The 22,458-nt window shown below is 38.6% G+C and overlaps 2 long non-coding RNA genes across 4 annotated transcripts in view; one reads left to right on the top strand and one right to left on the bottom strand.

Moving 5' to 3' along the window:
- Positions 1–22,458, bottom strand: part of LOC137862171 (uncharacterized) — a 235,464-nt gene that overhangs the window by 49,781 nt on the left and 163,225 nt on the right. For 2 of the 3 annotated variants that reach the window (XR_011100073.1, XR_011100074.1), the window contains one exon: positions 16,323–16,397. This is a non-coding gene — a long non-coding RNA (uncharacterized lncRNA). Of the gene's footprint in view, positions 1–9,652; positions 11,087–16,322; positions 16,398–22,458 lie in introns of those variants that run through there. The other variant, XR_011100075.1, reaches the window with a different exon arrangement.
- Positions 15,220–22,458, top strand: part of LOC137862172 (uncharacterized) — a 29,452-nt gene continuing 22,213 nt past the window's right edge. Inside the window, exons 1-3 of the long non-coding RNA XR_011100076.1 lie at positions 15,220–15,296; positions 15,577–15,633; positions 19,005–19,054. This is a non-coding gene — a long non-coding RNA (uncharacterized lncRNA). The remainder of the gene's footprint in view (positions 15,297–15,576; positions 15,634–19,004; positions 19,055–22,458) is intronic.

Below are 22,458 nucleotides of genomic sequence, written 5' to 3'. Positions count from 1 at the left end.
CTGAAACTCTTATATAAGTGTGTTTTTTTTTTTAATCTGTTTTTCCATTGATTTCTGTTATATAATACACTGCAACACCTGCATGTTTTCTTTTCCCCCTGCATCTATAATGCTTCCCAGAAAAATTGCAACACATCCTGTTGGTAAGAAAGGTATATTGCCTTGAGGTGTCACAGGTTAGTTTCCTGATGTCACTGCTCAGAGGACTAAAGAATACAGAATAAAGTAATAATCCCTAGACAGAAACATTATTACAGAATATGGTGGCCTTACCATGAACTTGATGCACTGTGCATCATCCCAGTTGGCACTATTTTCCCTGTAATTATGTCATCAATCCAATATTATACCCCAAAGCTGATATTTCACAATATTCTCACAAATGAATATTTTAGCAACCACCTCCCATGCTGGTTTTGTACATTTTGTGTTTGTCTCATGTTTTCTTTTTCTCCTAACTCAATCACAGCCAACGGTCAATTTGAAGATCTGGCTACCCGGCCTGTTGCCATACCTTTGCATATTCATGAGTAAAATCTTTCCATATCCACATGGCAAACCTTTCAAACTGTCATAAGGAAGAAATAATCACCTTTTCTTTAAAATCTAACAAAGGCCACCAGAGCTGTGTTCTTTGTATAATAGTTAACATTGTCACTAGTAATCAATTTATTTTACTGGTAAAGACAGTATTCTCATGACAAGTCAAAGACCTTTGGAAACAGTACATCTGTGCCTGCTATTTAAGCACACACAGACACAAAGAAGCAGAATATATTAGAAACAAAAAATATGTCAGCTTGTATAATGGTCCCATTGTTTGCTCCACCAGAGAGGGATTGTGCCATAACATATGACGCTGAATGTGCTTTTCTTGTTCTCCAGCCTTCATAATAAAGTATTTGATGCAACTACTCTAATCACATGGAGAAGATGCGGATGTTAGTTGTCCTTCCTTTCAATGCTCTCTCTGCTGCCACAAGAAATGTATTTTTATGAATATTACAAAACCCAAAGAGCAAATTGATGGAATCTTGCTTTAATGTGCTGGTTTTAATAGCAAGTGCTTTGATTCACACTTGGCTCAATATGAGTCCTCTCTGTCAGAGACAGAAGGCACGTTACCGGAGGGTTCAGTAAATGACACCTGTATTGTGGCTTCTCCATTAAGCTGCTTAGTTTTGTATTGGATAAACTGGTAAAGAAAAGGCAGGGGGACAAGCACACAGGCACAGACCTATGCAAACATACGCAATTTCTCTGTGTGACACTGTAGCTGTATGCAACCCCACGCAGCATCTTCTAATAGATAGTGCCCAAACGTAGATGGGTTTCAAGAGGTGTAGGAAGAGGTAGAGTTGGTCAGTTCCCTCATTTGTAACACTTCATTTCCTCCTGAGCAGGGGAAGTCTGACATGCAACTTCAAACACAAAGAGTGACCTTAAGTAACAAGCGGCACATTGACCCTTAATTATGCAGCACGGACTCCAGAATTATCCAGTGCTAAAACAGCTCATCCAGTTCAATCTTTCCATTCCTTCTCACTCACTTATCAGTGCTTCATAAACAATGGTAAACAAATTCCCAGAAGAGAAGGAAAAGGGCAAGAGTAACTGTGGAGAGGACTATGATTTGTGAAAGGGGCCAGGAGTAGAAGGGAGTCCCAGGGCCACTGCAGCCACACTGCAGCAAGTGCCGTTCTCTGTTGACAGGCAACAAGCTGCTTGACAAGCCTGCCTCTCTGCTGCCTGTACACGCTGATGTGCACTGTCATATACTGCTGGGAGGCTGCTAATTTTTCTGCAATTGGAAAAAGGGGTAAGACAAACAGGACAGGGATGCATTCATTTATCGCAGCATAGTTTGCTCTCATACAGCTTTGCGGCACTTCTATTAGAAGCAGCAGCCTCAATTCTAGTCCTACCTACAGCTGCACATTTGGAAGAAGGTCATTTGGAAGAAACGTAACGGCTCTTTTCTGCCTGTCTGGGCTTGGAATGAAAGTACAGAGCAGGTAGACACTCTTCTACTTTCCTGTCCTGGACACTCGTTAATTGTACTACGACATACATTTATCTACAGGAGAGTATTGCATGTGGTTAAGTGCACAGTGTTTAGAAAATTCATGTCTTCCATGTTAAATTATCAGGTTTCATACTTTTTTTTTTTTTTTTTTCCTTCTGGAAACCAAGCAGACTTTGTGTATGGCTGGGTCAGCTACTGCAGAAAGCCACAGTGCACCACTATCAACTTTATACCAACACCAATTAAATTGACCAGACTAAATATTGCCTGCTGCAGCATGCAGCCACTATGAAACAACCAGAAGTAGAATCAGAGACGCAATTAAAAAGGTCCGTTGAAAGTACCTGTTATTATGCTTCTAGATCCATGTGGCTATTAATGTCTGGCATGAGCAGAAGGGGCCTGCAGAGGTTAGTATAATGGCTGAAGCTCCTCGGGACCCATTAACAACCTCAGCAACCCTTCCCCCCAAGAAACTGGACATTGTAACAGAATTCCTACATCTCAAAAGCCCACTCTATAAACAGAGATGAAATCTGAATATTCAAACCTTCGGCCCTCCTGCTGAGCACAGCTGAGCCTGCTGCAGCTTAACTTCAAAGGCAAGAGAGCCATGAGAAAGGAAGCATGGCCTTACAGTGACTTGACTCAGCACTGGTGCCTGGCGAAGCTATATGACTAGTGTGTGTGCACTATTAAACAGAACCGTAATGTACACAGCAGATCTTTGGCTTTGGAAAAACAGACTCAACATTTGGCTGTTCTCACGCAGGGTCAAATGCACCTAATAATTACTTGACTGTTAATTTGCATTTCAAAAGGCCAAGACAGCTCTGAATACGTTGATGCCATATTATAATTTAGCATGGATTATGTAACAATTTAAGCCACGCAGCGAGCGTAGGACACAAACTTTGCATATAGTTTTACAGAGGTTACTTTGCCTGAGACCAGATATTCCAGGGCATGGAGCTTTTGAACCCTGGGGCAGGCTGGTGGGACTGGGCAGAGGACAGCTGCCACCCCCATGCGCCTGGTCTGTGGAGGGAAGCCAGGGCTGTCAGCTGCTGCTGGCCAAGAATGGAAATTCTGATTCCTGGGGCACAAGTCAGGCTTGTGCTACGATAGCCAAGACTCTGGTGATTTCTCTGGTGATTTAAAAAAAAAATGCTTAGGGATTTGGAGATCCAGCTGCAGTTCCCTGTATTGCTTAATTCTGAATCTGCATCTTCTGCATGCCAACCATGTGCTCAAAGTGGTAGCAATTCAGAGGATGGGCAATCAGTGGTGGGTGCCATTGACTTCATGGTGTTCTGGTTTTCCTCTTCCCCATGCCTTTTTGCCACGAAACAAAAGAATCATTCTCCCAAAATATTTCCCAAAATTGAATGTTTGAAATTTGGACTGCAGTGAAGCAAAACCCTCTTTTTTGGAGTAGGATAAGAAGACACTTATCTTACTGTGGCTTCTGTGATGCCTAGGGACTATATCCAGGGTTTAGCTCCAGCACTGCAAGCAGGTATCTTCAGTGACACCTTAACACACTAAGCCCATCACTACTGAACGCATACGAGGAGCCTGAGGTGCTTCCTGTAAGGTCACAGTTTTTTTCCACAGGAGTGACCAGACTGCTCCCACTTAAGCTGGGTGCTGTGCAGAAAAGGACTTGTCCATTCATTAGGACTACCACTTTTACCATTGCAATTGCTGATTTTTGCTAGGACAGTACACAACTTGCAGTGTTTGAGATGAACCACGTAACCACAATCCAGTCAATAGCTAGCATTGCTGACATCCCTGGCAGTGCTATTAAAAGTTGCCACATCTGAGAGTAAGATTGATTTTTTTTTTTCCTCTTTGAAAACACCACCTGAGCTGTAATCTCCTTAGCTTGCATAGTGGATTTACTTGTTGTTTCTTTTATCCTTAATGGGAACATACACATTTATCTTTTGGTCACTTAAAATTTCTGCTCTCCCTCTGAACTCTCAGACTGATTCCTGTTATGTCCTGTTAGCCAACGTTTTCTAATTATCTCTACTGCAAGCCCCATTCTAAAAGATAAAATTATATGAGAATTTGTGCAATCTGCGGCCAAGTATCTCAATATGCCCTTGTCAGGCTATAATAGCATCATTGCCTCTCACTGAGTGTAGTGGATCTCTGAAGTCTAGATGGTAGCAATGGAAATGTGGGCTGGTAACACATGATAGGTCCAATTTTTCACTGTCACTGAAAGCATTTTTATTAAGCAGATACGTTAAAAGTGAAAGGTTTGCAAGAACATGCAGTGTGGTGAGTTGCAGTTGGGAAAACCATCTTAACATTGAAAGCAGGCGCAGGAACCTATCCTCATGGGTATCTTTAAAGAATACAGATCTGTGATTAATCTCACTGGCCATTGTATGTCATATAAATGTCATCAAAAGCCCAGCATGTATCTGGCAGTAAAAATACCTGGTTGTTATTAAATAAAAGTGAGGCAATGATGGAAGTTTTCTATAGTTCAGCACATTGCTTATTTCATGGGTCACTAGTTAGGGACTGGGAGGAGTAGGAGCAGGAAGAAATGTTCATTTCAGACCCCAATTCCAAAAACTTTCAAACCTTAGTCTTATTTAACAGAGGACTAGTATGCATGAATTACGCATGTGCACAGCTATGTGTGCACTCAGGCACTTAAATATTTACTCAGTAAGCTGTCTAGGTGGCATTCAGCATTGTCTCAGTAAATGTTACATACTCACAACTAAACTGAACTAAAATTTCATATGACCAAGACAGATTCCCTAGCAGAGATTAGGTTAATGAAGCAACAGCCCAAAATTTCCAGATCTGACACAAATGGATATAAACAACAAGACTCTGCCTTAATACAAGTGAATACATACTTCTATTTAAAGGTCCTGGGTTGTGCCAAAGATGTGTAGCTGCCTTTTTTTTTTTCTTCTTCTGATTTACTAACCACCCTATTTGTTTATTCTACCAAGATTGAGCACAACAAACTGAGTGACCTTCGAAAAGCTCCGCTCTTTTAACAGATCCGATAATTGCTATCTCTAATGGAACTTTGAAAGCAGTGAATCAAAGAAAATCTTCACCTGTATCTTCTGTCATCTCTGTCCTGAAGAGACACTTCCTCATTGTGTCCATAACACTTACTAAGACTTAACTAAGACAGTGAGGAGGAAAAAAAAGTGGCTGGAAAGATATTAATGAGATTGCTACTACATAATTTATAGAGAAGCCAAAGTAGCTTTAGTTTTCGAGCTGATTAGTTACTGACATCGTGGTTTTGAGATGGTTAATACAGTTGTATTATGCTCAACCAGACACTATTTGTGCAATGAGAGATTAAATATTTATTTTAATTACTACCTATAAAATAAATTTGTTCTGAAGGTGCTGTTAGTGCATTTACAAAGCATGTTTGTAGCTCAGCTGATTAAAAATTTGTAGTTAAGCAGATTAACAATTTATCATAGTACTTTCTAATTCGGAAATATATATATATATATATATATATATATATATATATATATATTTTTTTTTGGTAATGCTAGCAGATGAGGAAAGTACTGAATTGGTGTAGAGAAAAGGTATTCTGATCGATCAATCCCTCAATGGACTCCATTAAATAAGGGATGGGTCTTGTGCTGATGAGAAGCCTGTCCTGCCACTGACCAGGCTGGTGTACACACAAGTCTGATATACTATTCTACGCCTGCTGGTCTTGTGTGGATTTTCTACACAGGGTGAATTTTGTATTCCATTAATACCCAGAAGACTCAGATGCAGAGGATATCAGTGCAGTACATCAGGATCCAAAATTTCCAGTCTGTCATTAAAGATCCATTTTTTGCAGAGTGAAGGAATGAAGTTCAACTCTGTTCACTTATTCCTGTGAAGGTATATTGGTTTTATATTCCCCGACTTTTTCAATGTGAAGCAATGTTCTTTTAATAAGTTACCACAAAAGCTAGGTGTTTCATTAGAGGAAAGAGGGAAAAATAACTTTTTTCAGTATGTACAAATTAATTTGTTCAAATATTTTCATTAGATGAAGACATTGGAAAAGCTTGTGATTGCAGGTGAGCAACATCTAGGCACCTCTCATGATATCATTTCAGGATATTTCAAATATCTATTTTAAAAGTGTATTTCATTTGAATTGCAATGATAAACATTTCCATGTCAAAAGGGACAAAGATTGTATTGTAAGGAATAAATATAATGTTTTACTTCTATTCTCTGCCTTTAAAGATCATGTAACTTAAAAAATGGAATACAAAATTCCTCAAAAACTCTAAGAACTCTAAGATTTAGTTACATTTTGTGTGAAACCAGTCAAAGATGTTATCTATTACAGATTCATTCAAAAACTTTCTCTTAGTCATGGTCGATTACAACATAAGTCCAGACACACCTACACCCTGAAGGCAGAGTGAGAACTCATGAACACATGCAAATGCAGAACATCGCCAACTGTTCTCTGCAGAGGGTTTTGTTTTCAAAGTACATGAAAATATGTTGCAGAACAGTTAAAACCACTACGAGATATCCTTTTCCACGGTATGAAAAGGTGCCTCTATAGCCTCATCTACCTGTTTTTAGGGAGAAAATCTCTCTATTACATGACTTGGAGTCAGTTCTAAATAGAGCTATCATTTTAGCTTAGCTGAAACTAATATTTGCTATTAGGCACATGTTAGCTTAAGATTTCATGATCAGTTCCTACCAAATCATAGACTACTAGTTTTGATGAGGAGTACAAGTTGCATTAAAAATAAAGGATAATTCCTTTTAGCATTATTTCCTATTTGAAAAGGAAAGAAGGAAACTGACAATCAAAGTAAGCCTGTAATATTTCACTTGCTCTAAGAAATTGAACTATTCTGATACAAAAAGATGAATTATTAACTTCTGTGTATCAGCATCAAAGTAAAGACTGTCTATGGAAAATAAGCCTTTTCCATTTGGATTGTGTTGATAACGTTTATTTTTCTCTTTCCATCTGGAAACCCTGTGGGTATCATGAGAATTGTAGCGAAGCTGATTGGGGTCATGTGTGAGGGCACTGGGATCACAGCCAATGTCACGTCCAGACTCCTGCAGCTTCAAGAGCTCCCAGAGAGAGTGTAAGTACAAATCTGTGGCATATTGGGAAACGAGGGTGGTAACAACTGAGGTCAGTGGCCAGAGTGTTTCAAATAGTCTTGGGAGCAGTGATCAGTTCTTAACCTGCAGCAGATACATTGAATGGAGTTTCAATAAAGAGTGGTGGTGTATGTGCAGGAATGATGCTCTAGTCCTGTTACTTTATAAAATTTGGATACAATCATGGAAATACATGAAGTTTACAAACTGCATGTAGAGAGCTTTCTGTCCTCACCTAGCGAAGCAATTAGAACAGCAGATTTCTTGCTTGCTATTTACTTGTTTAGTAGCATTACCAAGAAGAAAATTAGAAGACAACAAAATCAGTGTTTAAACCATAGCAAGATGGGTTTTTCCAGTCCTTCAAAGAGAGTCAAAAGTGATGAAAAAGTATAGCAGTAGGAGTTTCCTCACACTGTTCTTGCAATGCCTCTCTGAAAATGATGTGGAAAATGTGCCAACTGTCTATATTTCATGTCATAAAACATGAGTTGATTTGCCTCATATAAAATTTTATGTTGTACAGGAACTGTGGAGCATTGTCTCAATTTAGCAAAGAAGGCAGTGAACCACAGAGCTCAAATGTGCTGCTCAAAGTCACACTGCAAATGGGTGAAAGCGAGGACCCAGTCTCTGCTCTAGCAATGCATGGCTATCTTGTTAAAAAGCCTAGTACATGGGCACTGGCACAGTAATTGTGGAGACAACAATATTCATTAACTTCAGGCTGCAATGCGTCTTAATTGAAGTTACCAAAGAACTTTGAGAGGCATCCTGACCTATCCAGAACCACCATCAAAAACCTATGAGGAGAAAATAATGCTGCTAGGCTGAAAGTCAGGGCTTTGAACACAAAACCCTAACTGCCCTCAGCTACAGGCTGACAAACCCCTCTATGGCACACACTGAAGCCAAGACATGTCTTTGCCAAGCAGTGTCAAACTCCAATGCCTCCACACGTCAGCCCAAGGGCAGTCAGTGGCCCGTTGAGGTAGGCTGGCTAGAGGAGAGCAGGAATGAGGTGTTCAGAGCTGACATGCTGCAGAGTGGATTCTTGTTCTTCTGCAGGAACCAATCCTGCTCCCCCCCCCCACACACACACATTGAAGAGTCAGTTCATACAGTGCCGTGATAGGAGGACTACAGCATGAAAATCCAAAGCTCCTCCCAGAAACAGACTTTTCATCACCAAGCTCAGTACATTCTCCTTCTTGGTCACACTTTATGAATTGTGAGACAGGAGGGAAGAAACTAAAGTCCTCCATTCATTTCTTTCCTCTCAGTACATCTAACAACATGTGCTCCTCAGGGATGCCAGGCCTGTGAATCCTACCAAGCTTAGTTATGAGACACATTGAAGTGCACAGCTCAGCCAAGATGACAGCTGCCATAGACACATGAAACTGCACTCGTTGTAGCTTTATGAGCCAAACCTTAGGTACATACAGGATATTGAATGCCTAATTATAGAGGTGGAATTAGGGGGAGATTTAGCCACCTCTCCTTTACTTTTTTCGATCTAGTACTATGTTCCATTAGCAACAATTAAGCCAACAGTTAAATACACCAAACTTCTCCATTGTATTGGCTGCAGACAACCAGAGGTTCGTTAATCAAGAGGGAGGAGTGGCTGAAGGAGCTGGGCTTGTTCAGCCTGGAGAGGAGAAGGCTCAGGGGCGACCTTATTGCTCTCTACAGATACCTTAAAGGAGGCTGTAGTGAGGTGGGGGTTGGTCTGTTCTCCCACGTGCCTGGTGACAGGACGAGGGGGAACGGGCTTAAGTTGCGCCAGGGGAGTTTTAGGTTAGATGTTAGGAAGAACTTCTTTACCGAAAGGGTTGTTAGACACTGGAACAGGCTGCCCAGGGAGGTGGTGGAGTCACCATCCCTGGAAGTCTTTAAAAGACGTTTAGATGTAGAGCTTAGGGATATGGTTTAGTGGGGACTGTTAGCGTTAGGTCAGAGGTTGGACTCGATGATCTTGAGGTCTTTTCCAACCTAGAAATTCTGTGATTCTGTGAAATGAGTGGGTGCATCATCCTGCAGGAGGACAAATGTTTCTGTTGAAAACATTTTGATAGCTTCAATCGACTTTACAACTTTTTGTGCAGACAAAAGTGAATTCTCTAGGATAAGGAGCCTGACTGACTGCTATCATCTCCAAGAGGTGAGATCTCTACACAAAGACCAACCAAAGATGAAACTATTCATATTCCCGAAGAGATGAATATTTTCATGAGATGTATGTTAGCATGGGATGCATTAGGTAATTTGCTCTAACTCAGACCCAGCCCTGAAATTAGTCAGTGCTCTTACTTTGCTCTTTCAAAACACCTGTTATGTGATTAAATGGGTTGACACTTAGTTTTGTTTCTCTCTCTCTCTCTATGTATATATATATGTGTGTGTGTGTGTGTATATATGTTTGGGAGAAGGGAATAGGTCAGCATCTGTGTTTCAGAATACCATTTCTACTTTTCACCTCCTGAAATATGCAAACTTCTGAAAGAACAGATCATGCTCAGTTTTCAACCCAGATTATCAGCAAAACCGCACAGTTACACCTCATTGCTTCAAGAGTAGATGCAACATCTTATAGAGAGAAGTCCAGTATCCTATTATTCAAAGCCAGAGTGAGTGTTCTTAATCAGTTTGTAAATTACAGTAAAAATCAATAGACAGCTTTCAGAAAAAAAGTTTATCTTATGTTAGTGTATTAAACTATTTCTAGGCTTTAAATTGTGCATGGGTTGTGAAACCACAAATGCATTTTATAGGTTAAAAAATTCCTTACAATTTTTTCATGATTTCTTTTTAATAAATCATAGTCTTTTTAATAAATCATAGTCTAGTTCAAGTATTTTCTTACCCACTTGTTTTGTATATAAAAATAAGACAGCTGGCAAACAGAGCATGTAAATTTTAGTTTGTAGCCCAATTTCTAGTATGTGAAAGCAGATTCTGACAATAGTACCAGAGACTTGAAATTGAGCATGGATACCTACACATGAATTGGTACCAGATCAGTATTTTTTTCCCCATTTGTTCATTTGCTAGACTCAATTTGATATACATGGCAAAATCTCAGAAATGACAAGGGCGAAAACATTTTTCATACACGCAAACCAACTATCCAACCTCAGCCTACTAGGAAATGTGGTTGCAAAAATGTTGTGAGCTCCAATAACTTAGTAATCCCATAAAACAGAGCAGCAATTCTGCTGCCAGATTTTACTAATTCTAGAACCAAGAAAAAATATTTGAACCAATTTGTTAAAAGTGGATCCAGTTCTTCCAGCTTAAGTGGGTAAGATAATAGTAATAGTATAATTTATCAGGTGCATTTCATGTGGATGCAAGCTTCTGACTTCAACACCTGTGTTTGGTCTATCTGTGGAATGCATCCCATAGTTATAAGAGATCTTACTGCAGATTATAGGAAGTGCCTGATTTATTCTTCCAGGGGAGCACATGAACTTCTGTGCTTCTAATGATGGGGAAAAAAAAAAATTGTGTTTTTACAGCTTGCCATATAACACTGAAGAAAGAAAGACATGCCTCTGAGGAGAGAAGGTCCAAATAATCTTGCATTTGAATGAAACTTCCCAGTAAAAATATTTTAGTCCACTGCTATTAGAAGTTATTAGAACTGAGATAATGAATCCAGTAAAACACTGCTGCCTACGGCACCAAGAAGTCCATGGAGCACCATGAAAGCTGCTGGAAACCTGCTGCTGTAGGCAAGGTCTGTACCACCACTGGAGCTTGGCTACAACAGAGGCATGCATTGGTTTTCCTGCGCTGGACAAGCATACCCAAGACTGGGGTGCTAGTTGCAACCACTCCAGGAAAGGAAAGCCAGTATCCATGCTGTTTGAAAATGTCTATTTCCACACAAGAAACCTGCAAAATACATTTATATTCAGGAGCTGCAGATATCCTATGTTATCAACTGACTTCTTTTGCACCTTTAAGCTGCCCTTTTCTGTTCCAAGTTTTTTTTCCTCCCCTCAGTTCTTTCCCACCTCCTGCTCCCTCTCCCCCAGTTAATATGTTGCATCTTATTTCATGCTGTGACACTATTAGTGGAACCTAATCTCCTTGCTGAAGTAGACTATTAGTGTTGGTTGGGGCCACTTATGAGGTCATACACTCACACAGCACTTATCTGAAGTAAATGCCTTGTAACTAATCAGGAGAAGGTAATGTGCCGTCACCTTGCCCACAGATCCCCAGCACCCAAATTCCACTCATTTACAGTGAGACAAACCCTGAGCAGCCCAAGCTTTGGTGTTTTTTTTGTTTGTTTTGTTTTTACATGACAGAAGCCGTAGCCCTTAAGTGACTAGGATGGAATGAGAAGGGAATAAACAATTAGACAGGGCTGCTGGAACAAATCCTCCTGTTTCATTTTTCTTCTTCACTTGTCTCAGCGGGAGTAGTTTTACCTCCTATTGACACCCATTGTGCTCTTGGCTGCTTGCTATGATGCAGCTGTTTTTTTAATGCCTATCAACCCTCTGCCTTTTTACGACACAAAGGTGACTTGTTAATACAAATGTTGTTGAAACCTTAATAACAATGAGCCCCAGTTTTGATCAATGATATTGCACCTTGGCAGGGAATGTATCAATGCTTATGGATTCATTTAAAAGTCATCTGCGCTGGGTTGCTGTTTTCTTATTTTATAAATCTACACATAAGAAATATGCCCGCAGTGTTAGACTGACATTTCTAACTCTACTGGGTGCAGTAATACAGTATTATAGTTCTACTGTTTCCTGTGATACCTAGTTACTCTCTTATCTACCATCTGCTCCAGAGACTACATTTAAACAGAAACTCAGTCCACCAATGAAAACCTCAAACCCCAATTACATTCAGTCCTCTTAAAAAGGTACATTGATTCACCTGTTCTTCTCCAAAGGTGCTCCCAAGGCAGTACAAAAAACCACATGATTCTCAGTGTCCTTTGTTCTGTTATCAAAACCTCAGACCAAACAAAATGTTGTCACCACCCAAGCCCCAGCTGAACTGTCACTGCATTTACTAAGCAGTGTGATAATGCCATTTCAGAAAGGACATTATCCATCAAAGTTGCGTATGGGAATGGTCACACCTCAAAAGGCCATTGTGCTCTAGAGAAAATTACAGTCATCAAAAGTGAGACTGTTTTTTCTTTACGTTATGGCATCATTACATGGATGTTGGTCTACTCACAGCAACAGAGGTATGCTAGTACAATGTGATATTAGATGACAAGCAGATCAGGAATAAAGAAATTTAGTCAAGAGACCCATGTACGTAAATGACAGTAGTGTGCATAATCCCTAGAGGACTGCCATTTTCAGATGGGAAATCAGCCTGAGCAAACTTTGTTCCTCAAATATTATTAGTTCTTGATTACGATATTCTACGGCATTTCCTACTTCATCCATTAAGCCAGAGACACTGGCATTGGACAATACAGGGATTGGTTTGCCCAAGAGAATAAAATTGTTTGGTGTTCAAAACATAAAAGCTGAATCATTCAGAAAGTGAGCTACACAGCTATTGTAATTCGAAGTAGTGAACTATGTAACACAGCTGCTTTATGCTTTGAAAACTATTTCCAGTGTTCCAGTGTCATATATTCTTCACTACAGATCATTACCCTTGCATTAAACTAATCAACATTACAAATTTAAGTTAATCTAGCAAACAGACTGTTTCTTATTATAAAATTATTAGGTTGTATTACACTGTTTTAAAAATCCGCATAGGGATTAGCTGGAATTGACAAGTGACAACCACAAAAGCAGGAATAGCTTCTAATACCTGATTTAGAAGTAGAAGTTTTTAGATTTCGTACCTCTGTATTGTTAACAATAGGGTCTTTTTTGGACCTTTGGTTTATGCTAGGACTGTGAGTCACTGAATATTTTATGGTGTTCAATGAACTACAGTATGAGTCATTCATCAGTTTTCAAGTATTTTTGGAATTGTGTTATTTTGCTTAAAATTGCAGAAAATCAAATAGCAGAAGTGATAAAAAATGCAGCATTGTAGACTTAATAAGATCATGTGATGGAATCAGAGCATATATACATCAGCAGAAAAATTAATTTAAGCAAAAATTAGGTCTCAAAAGGAAACAAGGGATTCAACAATGAATTGTTAGAGCGTTATTGTATTCTGAGCAGGATCCATTTTACTGGAGCTAGTTATAGTTGCCAAAAAGTTCTTGCCTCAGATGCAGTCCGTGCTTACAATACTTATTTCCATACTCTGCTGCAGCCTACCATTTCTACAACATCCTGCAGACATTCATGATTTTTATGACTACTAACTGATTAAGAGCTCGATCATAGGAACATCAGATACCATACAAAATGCACGATTCAAAGCTAATTAAAGTTGGTGAAGTCAGCAAAGAAAAAAAATCAGCTTGGAAAGAGTCAGTCCTACTATAGACTAGGATAGAGAGAACTACTGCCTAGTGCTAAAGAGTGCTTATTCCTAGATTCATCTAGATTTTTTTTTTTTGTCCTTTTTGGTTTGTTTTAAAGAAAGTTTAAAGCTACTATATATCATAAACAAGAGCTTCAGCATAAGGATCTGAATCATCAACATCACTGGAAGACAGGGAAAATAAATGCTTTATACAAGTCACATGAAGAGCAGTGGCAGAGCTCAGAGCTCACAACCTTGTGTTTATGATGACCATCCAACACTGCTTTTCACAAAGGTTCAAGCTAAATGACATTTAGTCATGGTTCTCTTAAGCAGACATCAGTTTTGGCTTTTAAGAAAGGCTGAACTAAAGCCATTTGGATTGGAGAAATAATGGAAAGGATTGTGTCAAAATCTGGAAGTTTTTCCTCTATTGAGAGCCAATGTTCTTGTGTTACAAGACTTTGCCTGAAAGAGAAAGTTTTCTCAGATGCATGACTGTGTTGACACTCTTATTCTTGATCGAGAGTGGCTTTTCATTTTTATTTTTTTTAAACCCCTTACTAAGCAGTATAAACTATGTCAAATAAGAAAGAGCTCATGGGGCTTTTTTGGATAGAACTAACAAATCTACACTTTAGTGAATTCTGAACAAACCTCCCCTGAATACACAAGATCTTACAGAGTAAGAAGTTCACCAATTCTCAAATTAAAGCTTGGTCATTTGGATATCACCTGCAATGGGAGCAAAAGATAACAATCAAGCTAATTGCAATGTCCTTATCAAACAGTGATGGGGAGAGGGAACTGCTTTTTCTAACTTCAAACTATGGCAGAGACAGTAACTTACATCCAGCTTTTCCAAAAAGATTTTAATACCCTTTTCTATTACATATCACCAAATCAGCTACTAATGAAGGGTGTCATGCAAGTGATGAACGTCTCTCTGTCCATACAATTATTAAGAGAGCTGCATACAGACTAAAGCCTTCAGAAACTCAGAGCTCAAGAGACTTGCCACAGCTTTTAGTCCAAAACTGTCCTAAGACAATAGGTATTATTAACACCAGAAAGATTATTTATTTATTTATTTAAAATAAAATACTTGGTCAGAATACTATGACTTGTCAAAGCCAAAGAAGAATAGGTCCTCAGTTCAAATGAGACAAGGTTAGGGTCAAATATTCTAGTGGTAATGGAAGGTGTTCAAAGCAGAGAACCATTCAATGTAGAATGTCTCTGTGCCTTCATTGACCTGATAAGACTGTATACAACAAGGTGTAAATCAAGTGTATTTGTAAGTAAATGGTAACATGACAATAATTATACTAACTAATTTTTATGAAAAATTCTCTAAGAACTCTAATTGTCTTGACACAGAAACATTGTCTTTGAAAAAAAATCTCACACAGCTTCAGTATTATTGCACTTAACTGAAGATACTGAGGGAAAGGGTTTGTCTGTCACTAGAAAATCTGCAATAGTTAAGATTGTTGCTTGGACTTCAAACTCCTTCCTGTCATGCATGAATGACAGGTGACAGTTGCAGTAGTTTTCTGTTCTCCTTTTTTGGAAAATTTGAATTGTGCTCCCCCAGAGAAAGAGCTGGCTGCCCACCCACATTCACAGCTACAATAAGTAGGCCTTCTACAAGTTTCCTTACCACAGTTCTTGTTTGGAGGTAATTCTCCCATTTTAAGTTTTAGAAAAATGGCTGCTTAAAAATCAAGAGGCTAACAATAAAGGGTGGGGGGAGTACTGCTTCTAGTGCTACTAAATCGATAGACAGCATGCATTCAATAGCTTTTTATCAAATGGTAAAAAAAAAAAAAAAAAAAGTTATCATTCAAAGACAAAGCATATATCTTTTGTTAACAGTTTTAGAAGAAAGGTTGCCTAGATTTTTGCTGACATTTTTTTCTCCGAGCGAATCTAACAAAACATTCTCTATTCTGTTACAGCATTTATCTCAGTTGGTCTAGTACATCCTGCAGTCATATCACTCACGCTTGTTTCAGGTATGGGTAACTTTTCCATTAATTATATTCCAAGCACATGTATACATATCAGAGCTGTTGGGATGTCTATTTCTATTAGTTTAACAAGCCCTGGTATTAATGAGATTGCTCTATAATTGAACCTTTTCATGGGTCCCTTGGTGATGAAATTATGCTAATCTGAATTTGCAACCACAAGGCATCCATCATACTTGATCAAATAGTAAACATCAACAGTGATATGCTAGGAGTGTAAATGTGCTGTTAATTATTACAGAAATGAACAAACCCCATTATTTCATCTTTATATTTGTGTGACTTAATAGGATTGGTGAAGACAGAGTGTATCAGACTTCCACTATGTGGCAGCATGGTCCACTTAACAGAGCTTGTAAATATTGTGATATCTCAAAGGCCTAATATACTCTGCGTGCATAAGAGAGAAAAGAACTTAGATATATTTCATCTGCTGTGAGTCACTGTTGTGGGAAACAGAGATACTGATCAGTTACATACCTCTAAAAGAGAAAAAGCATCTGATTTTGCAACTGCTATAATTGTTCACTTCTAAATGTGTGGTTTGTGGATCACCAAGGGTTTTAACTGAGGAACATATATCTCAGAATATCTGCTGTGGGATGATTTATATCAACTTCAAAAAAAAATAATAATGTTTGTAAGCTTAAGTACATAAGATCTTGTGTACTTACATTTGCAAAAACAGATGGAGTTGCGGAGTGCCTCTGTTCCTGCAGGCATCGCTTACCACCTATGGTCACAGCACACTGAAGAAAAGAAAAAATATCAGGCTATATCATGAATGACAAGAGCAAGAACAGAGCTGTCACAGTGCAGGCATCCAGATTACTATATTTTTTGGCCATGGTTTTTATTAGATGCACTGTATTTTATAACTGAGCAACTACTGAATTTCAATGCAAGTTGCTTCTATTGTTTCTTTACTACATACAGAGGTGGACAGAAAATAAAAGATGCCAATACTCGTATTTTGTGTGGCAGCATTTTAGTTCGATAAATCACACCCCCAGTGTGTATTTAGTGCCCAGAGTATTTGTCTACAACCATTGTGCTGCAGAAAAAATATATTAATACAGAGATCCTAGGGTTATCTTGAGCAACAAATATACTTCAATAATGTTAAATACATTGGTGCCAGCTGTTAGGGGCCAGTATATAAAAAACAAACATGATCATTTTATCTTTTTGAATATACTTCACTATTTTGTATATAATTGAGTTTGTTGTGGTAACGATACAAATTCTAGCTTTTAACCACATTTGACTCATGTTTTGCCTTTGCTTTTTCAATATTTAATACAAGTATTTTAACCCAATTTGTGGAAAATGTCCTTTGTAAGCCATCAAACCATGCATTCAATTAACACAAAAATATAGGGATAAATATTCTGCCTTTTCACTATCCATACCATAGAAGAATCATATAATTCAACGAAGGAGTATTCAAAAATGTATTCAATAATTTCCAGACGTAGTTCAAAGTTAGTTCCCAGGACTGATGCAGCCACGGGGCAAAGCAATATATGGGACTACATATTATTCACTCCAAGCTGATTCTACTGCCACTAAAATAAAGATAAAGTTCCTTCTGGCAGGGCCTGTTCCAGTATTTACATTGTCCCTGCAAGAAAGTGGACTACAAAACCTTAGGTTGAGTTAACAAATAAACACACACACAAAAATCAACTATTAGGACAGCTTAGTAGATTTCCAGAAACATTCTCATGGGGTTTCTACTCTTAACACAGTTATTTTAAAATGTTCCCATTTTAAAACTTAAGTCTCAACTCTTTTATATAGATGATGACATTGAAACAAGATGAAAGAGAGTGCGCTGCCCCTCTGAGCTCCCAGGCTTATCGTGTATTTATCGACATTCTGTTAATGGCATTTTGCAGCCCCAAGACAGTTTGCCCCAACTTACCTTTATTAAAACTGAATTATTTTGGTATGTATACCAACCATGGTCAGAGTTTCATAATATAGAAACAATACATCAAGAAGTGCAAAAACATATTTAGTCTTGCCATTTCTTCCCTTTTCAACATTTGTCAGAGGAAGCACACAGGGGACTCCTCTCCAGAAAGTGCTGTGTTCTGTTGCTGCCTACTTCAGCTAAGCAATATTCAACGAATAGAGCTACCAGAATGTGGCTAAAGCAGACTCTTTTTCTGTACACAGCAGAGCATAGCAGGAATTTACCCAGGCATTTTTTTAAATTAAGAATTGCAAGAGAACATAATTAAAAATACCAAGTAACTTATGCTGGCTATGAAAAAAAGTGAAAACTGTCTCTCTCAAGGGTGTTGTACTTCTTTTGTTTTAGCCTCACTGACACCGTACAAGTCAGATGCTGGACCTGATTCTCACCTTACTTAAACTGCCACCAGCGCTCATTTCAGCAGCCTGACTTATTCCAGTTTTAAGCAAGACTAGTGTCAGGGAATTTATTTTTAAGATATTGTTTCCATCCTTCCTTTTTCTTGTTTTAGACAGCATTGCCTAATGTGGTTTCTCTCAGAAGTGCTTTTGTAACTGTCTCCTGCTGAATCAGCAGCCCCTCATACTGGTGGCATCCATGCCAGCTAGATCAGGTTCGCTCTGCTCTATGCAACCAGCCTTAAACCACACAGAGAAATCCTGCGATTCAGCTGTTAAGAGATCAAAATGTCAAGCAACCTTGAAAATTAGGGTGAGGAGGAGCAAGGTATTCACATCTAGCAAAAAAATAAACAACAAACAAACAAAATAAAACAAGAAACAAAAAATAAAACCAATTCAGGTTTATGTGACTTTAGGAATTTGACCATGAAAAGGGTTTACATTTCCTTTGTAGGACCCACAGCTGAGGATCACTGGCATTTACAGTGGCAGGCACTGTTCCTAGATGCCTCCCTGAGTCTGCAAAGCCTTACAGTGAAATCAGTAGGCCTTCACACAGGATATTCCTGCCTTCTAGCAAGCTAATGGCAAAATTACTCTAGTGAAAATGGCACTGAAGCCACTAAGAAAATCCATCCTGCAAGCGCGATGACTCTCCACACAAAAATCATGTGCTCGCAGCCCTTTCTCAACTCTTCTTGAGCACAAATACATAGCTTTAAATTTACAGCCTCAGTGAAACATTTCAATCAACTGCACAACATATGCCAAATGCTGTATGAGAACACTCTTGGCTGGTGTTGAACCATGCCATTTTTAAATATTCCTGTTCTGCTCTTGACGTTTTCAGTGCTAGACAACCCATGTAATCAGTACTCATTGGATCCCATTTGAAAACCTAAATTTTGTATCACCTGACCTTGTCTAATTCCAGTTTCCAGTTACTGAATTTGATTGTTATTTGTTTCTAGATTGAAGATTCCCTTCTCAGTACAGATATCTAATTCTCTAGATCTGTCAGGTAAACTAGAGTAACAACATGTTATCTTAAGTACCATATGATACAAATGCATGGGGTAGCTTTACTCAAAGACAGAAGATTATTGAACTTTCCTATCTTTATTTATAATTATATTCAGTTTTATTATTTCCACTAAATGAGGTTCTTATATTCTCATCACTTTAAAAAATAAAATTTTGAATTGTTCTAACAGTTTCCAGTTTGTAGTCATCAGAGATCTATCCTTTCTTTAGTCATATCTCTATATAATTTTTAGTAATTATTTTCACCTTCTCTCCAAACAACAGTAACAAACCAAACCTTTAATCCTATTGCTTCCTTGCCAATGATTTCTAAGGATTTATTAAGTATTTCTAAGTATTTAAGTATACAATCTTTATTATTAGAACAGTAATAAGTAATTATTAGGGTAATTAGTAATTATCATTGTGCTAATAATAGACACTATGCAAGTTTCTAAACTTGATAATATATTTATTTCCATTACACATTCTAGCCAGGTGCTTGATTACCTGTTTGGTTCTCCTGTTTATAGGAAGACAACTATCAATCTCTATCACAAGATTCTTCTGAAGTAACACTGATCCTTTTCTATGTGAGACCATATATATCCAAATCATGAATGACAGTAAAACAAACCCCATAAAGCAGAAATCGGCTGCAATCCTCCTCCTTTTCATCCATTCATACTTTCCTAAATAACTTATTATCTGCTGTTCTAATTTCCCAGTCATGCAAGTCTTCCCACTAGAGTTCAGTAACAACTTCAGTCAAATTTATTATTATCAACCAATTACAATCCTTAATTGTTTATTAGAAATTCACAATTGTTTCTTATCTATGTACTCAATATTGCATAATAATGTGTAACTGACTCTTAATCAGTTTCCCTGCTGACAAACGCATTAATTTGAATGTAATTTAAGAATGAGTATATTACATGATATTGCTTGTTTCAAGTGCATTTCTATCTCAATAATTTCTCTTGTGTCAAGGGTATCCTTTTATACATTTGAAATCATTACGGTCCTGATCCTTTCTTGGCTGGTAGTTTCAAAACCAAGCAAACTAACAAACCAGTAATCCCAAAGTACAACTAGTAAACCAAGCACTGGAGTTGAAGACCAACTAAGGTTAAGTAATTAGTATAGATTTTCCAAAATTCTTATCATTCAGAAACTCCCATTCTGAAACTTAAAGATCAAAATTACCATCTCTATTAGTATTCTAACTAATTTATCTCATAAAACTCAAGATCTGTTAGAATGTCAAAACACTTCTATGCAGATTGGAAGCTTTCAAATGAATTTATAGGAGTTATACACCACCCAAAATGATTAACGTAATTTACCAGATAATCACAGTTATGGAGGTGTTAGTTGGAAACACTGGAGGTCAGTCTGTCAAACATCCGACACAGGCAGGTTTGCCTGTCAACACTAGAACAGCCATGTCTTTCTTTAGCTACCCTGAAAAGCTGCATGGATGGAGATTCCACAACACGTCTGGGTAACCCGTTCCAGTGACTTAACCATATTGAGAGCATCATTGTGCACAATAACATAACTATGGATTCAGAGCAACATATTTTAAGGATCAAAAGTGTCAGAGATTTTCAGGTGTCCTTAAAAACTGAATGTCCACCTTATTTAGGTATGGATGAGTAGATCTTACAGTTAAGACTGCTGCAAGAATTTGGTCCATGTCAACCTATAAAATTAATCTCTCTCACAGTCCATATGACACTTTCAGGTCCCTTCAGATGCAAGTAGCTTGTTTCACTCATTAGGAGGAAAAAGAAAAGGTGTTGCTCCCATGAGAAATCAGTTTGTCTTTTGGTATGAGAAAACAGGTATCAGGGTACAGCACTACACTGCAGAGTAACTATAAGCTGAACTTTTAAAGAATTCAGAGTTCATTGGTTAACCATTCCAAAACTCCTGAAGCACACTTTTGCAGCCTTCCTAATATCTTGTGCCTGTCAATACCTGTCACCCATCTTTTCCTGGATAAATATGTCTCAATCAGTACAACTGAGATAAATGAAATGCCTGTGGATATACACAAGCATTAAATAGGTTTGCATGCTCAGAATCGCTAAAGCATGAGAGAATTAGCCAACCAGAATAAAGCACAGAAATAGAAATCTTACATGAAGGGTCGATGTCATTGTTTCAGTGATACCCCAAGGGGAAAGGGTCTAAAATTCTGACTGAAAAATTTAGAAGGCAGTCTCTCAGAGAACATATATATGCATACACATATATCATAATCCTCTCCCTCCACCTGCTGTCCACTCCTCCATTGATGCAGCCCAGGACTTAGTTGGCCTTCAAGTGCACACTGCTGGTTCATGTCAAACATTTGTCCACCAGAACCCCCAAGTCCATCTCTGCACAGCTGCTCTCAATGAGTTCTCCCAGTACATGTTCAGGGATTGCCCCAGCCAGGTGCAGCACCTTACACTTGGCCTTGTTAAATCTCATTAGGTTCACGTGGGCCCAGTTTTCTAGCATGTCCTGGTCCTTTTGGATGGCATCCCTTCCTTCTGGTGTACTGACTGCAGCACTCAGCTTAGCATCATCTGCAAACTTGCTGAGGGTGTACTTGATCCCACTACGTTATTGACAAAGATATTAAATGGTACCAGCCAGTACTCAGTACAATCAGTACTGTCTTCTCCATGTCTGTTGTTCTCAGTTATCCCTTCTTTTTTATTAGCAGGGGTACACTCTCCTCAGCCTTTCTGTTCTGGCCAATGTACCTATATAGAAACCCTCCTTATTTTTTGCATCTCTTGCCAGCTTTGTTCAGTTTTGTATGCATGTTGTGGGTGACTAGCCCCACAATATGGTGTTCTATAGCGGAAAGCTACAACTTCTCTCTACTGAGGAGGAGCTACCTGAAGATGACACATGGAACACAGCTCAGTAAAGCAATCAATGACAGTCAAAATCTTGGTGCTTACAAAATGGCATTACAGCACCTGCTGACTCTGGAGGCTGCCAAATTCAGGTATTCCCCCAAAGGAAGATTTCCAAGTTCAAAACCTCAGTCCTAATTATATGTAGTGGGTGAAAATCCACGTCAGAAAGCTAAGATAAGCTGAAAAGAGCCCAAAGGCTTTGTGGAAGGAGGCTTTAGAATTGGAAGTGGCTGTGAGAAAGCAGTTTAGTGTTTGGGGAGTACCAGGTGGCTTTGGAGTTGGACGAGAATAAGAAGCGGGGACTGAGGAACACCAGGAGAAACTGAGGTTGCCACATGACACCTTCCTGCCCTAGCAGAACACCCTAAATAGTTTTCAGAGTGGAAATATCCTCAAGATTAGTATAAATACATCTACCTCTTTCCCACACTAGACCATCTCCTTTAATGCCTTGCTTAGCATAATTCTGCTAGGCAGC

This window comes from Anas acuta, chromosome 10, assembly GCF_963932015.1.
Source record: "Anas acuta chromosome 10, bAnaAcu1.1, whole genome shotgun sequence".
Classification (NCBI taxonomy): Eukaryota; Metazoa; Chordata; class Aves; order Anseriformes; family Anatidae; genus Anas; species Anas acuta.
This window is presented reverse-complemented; position numbering and strand designations above follow the sequence as displayed.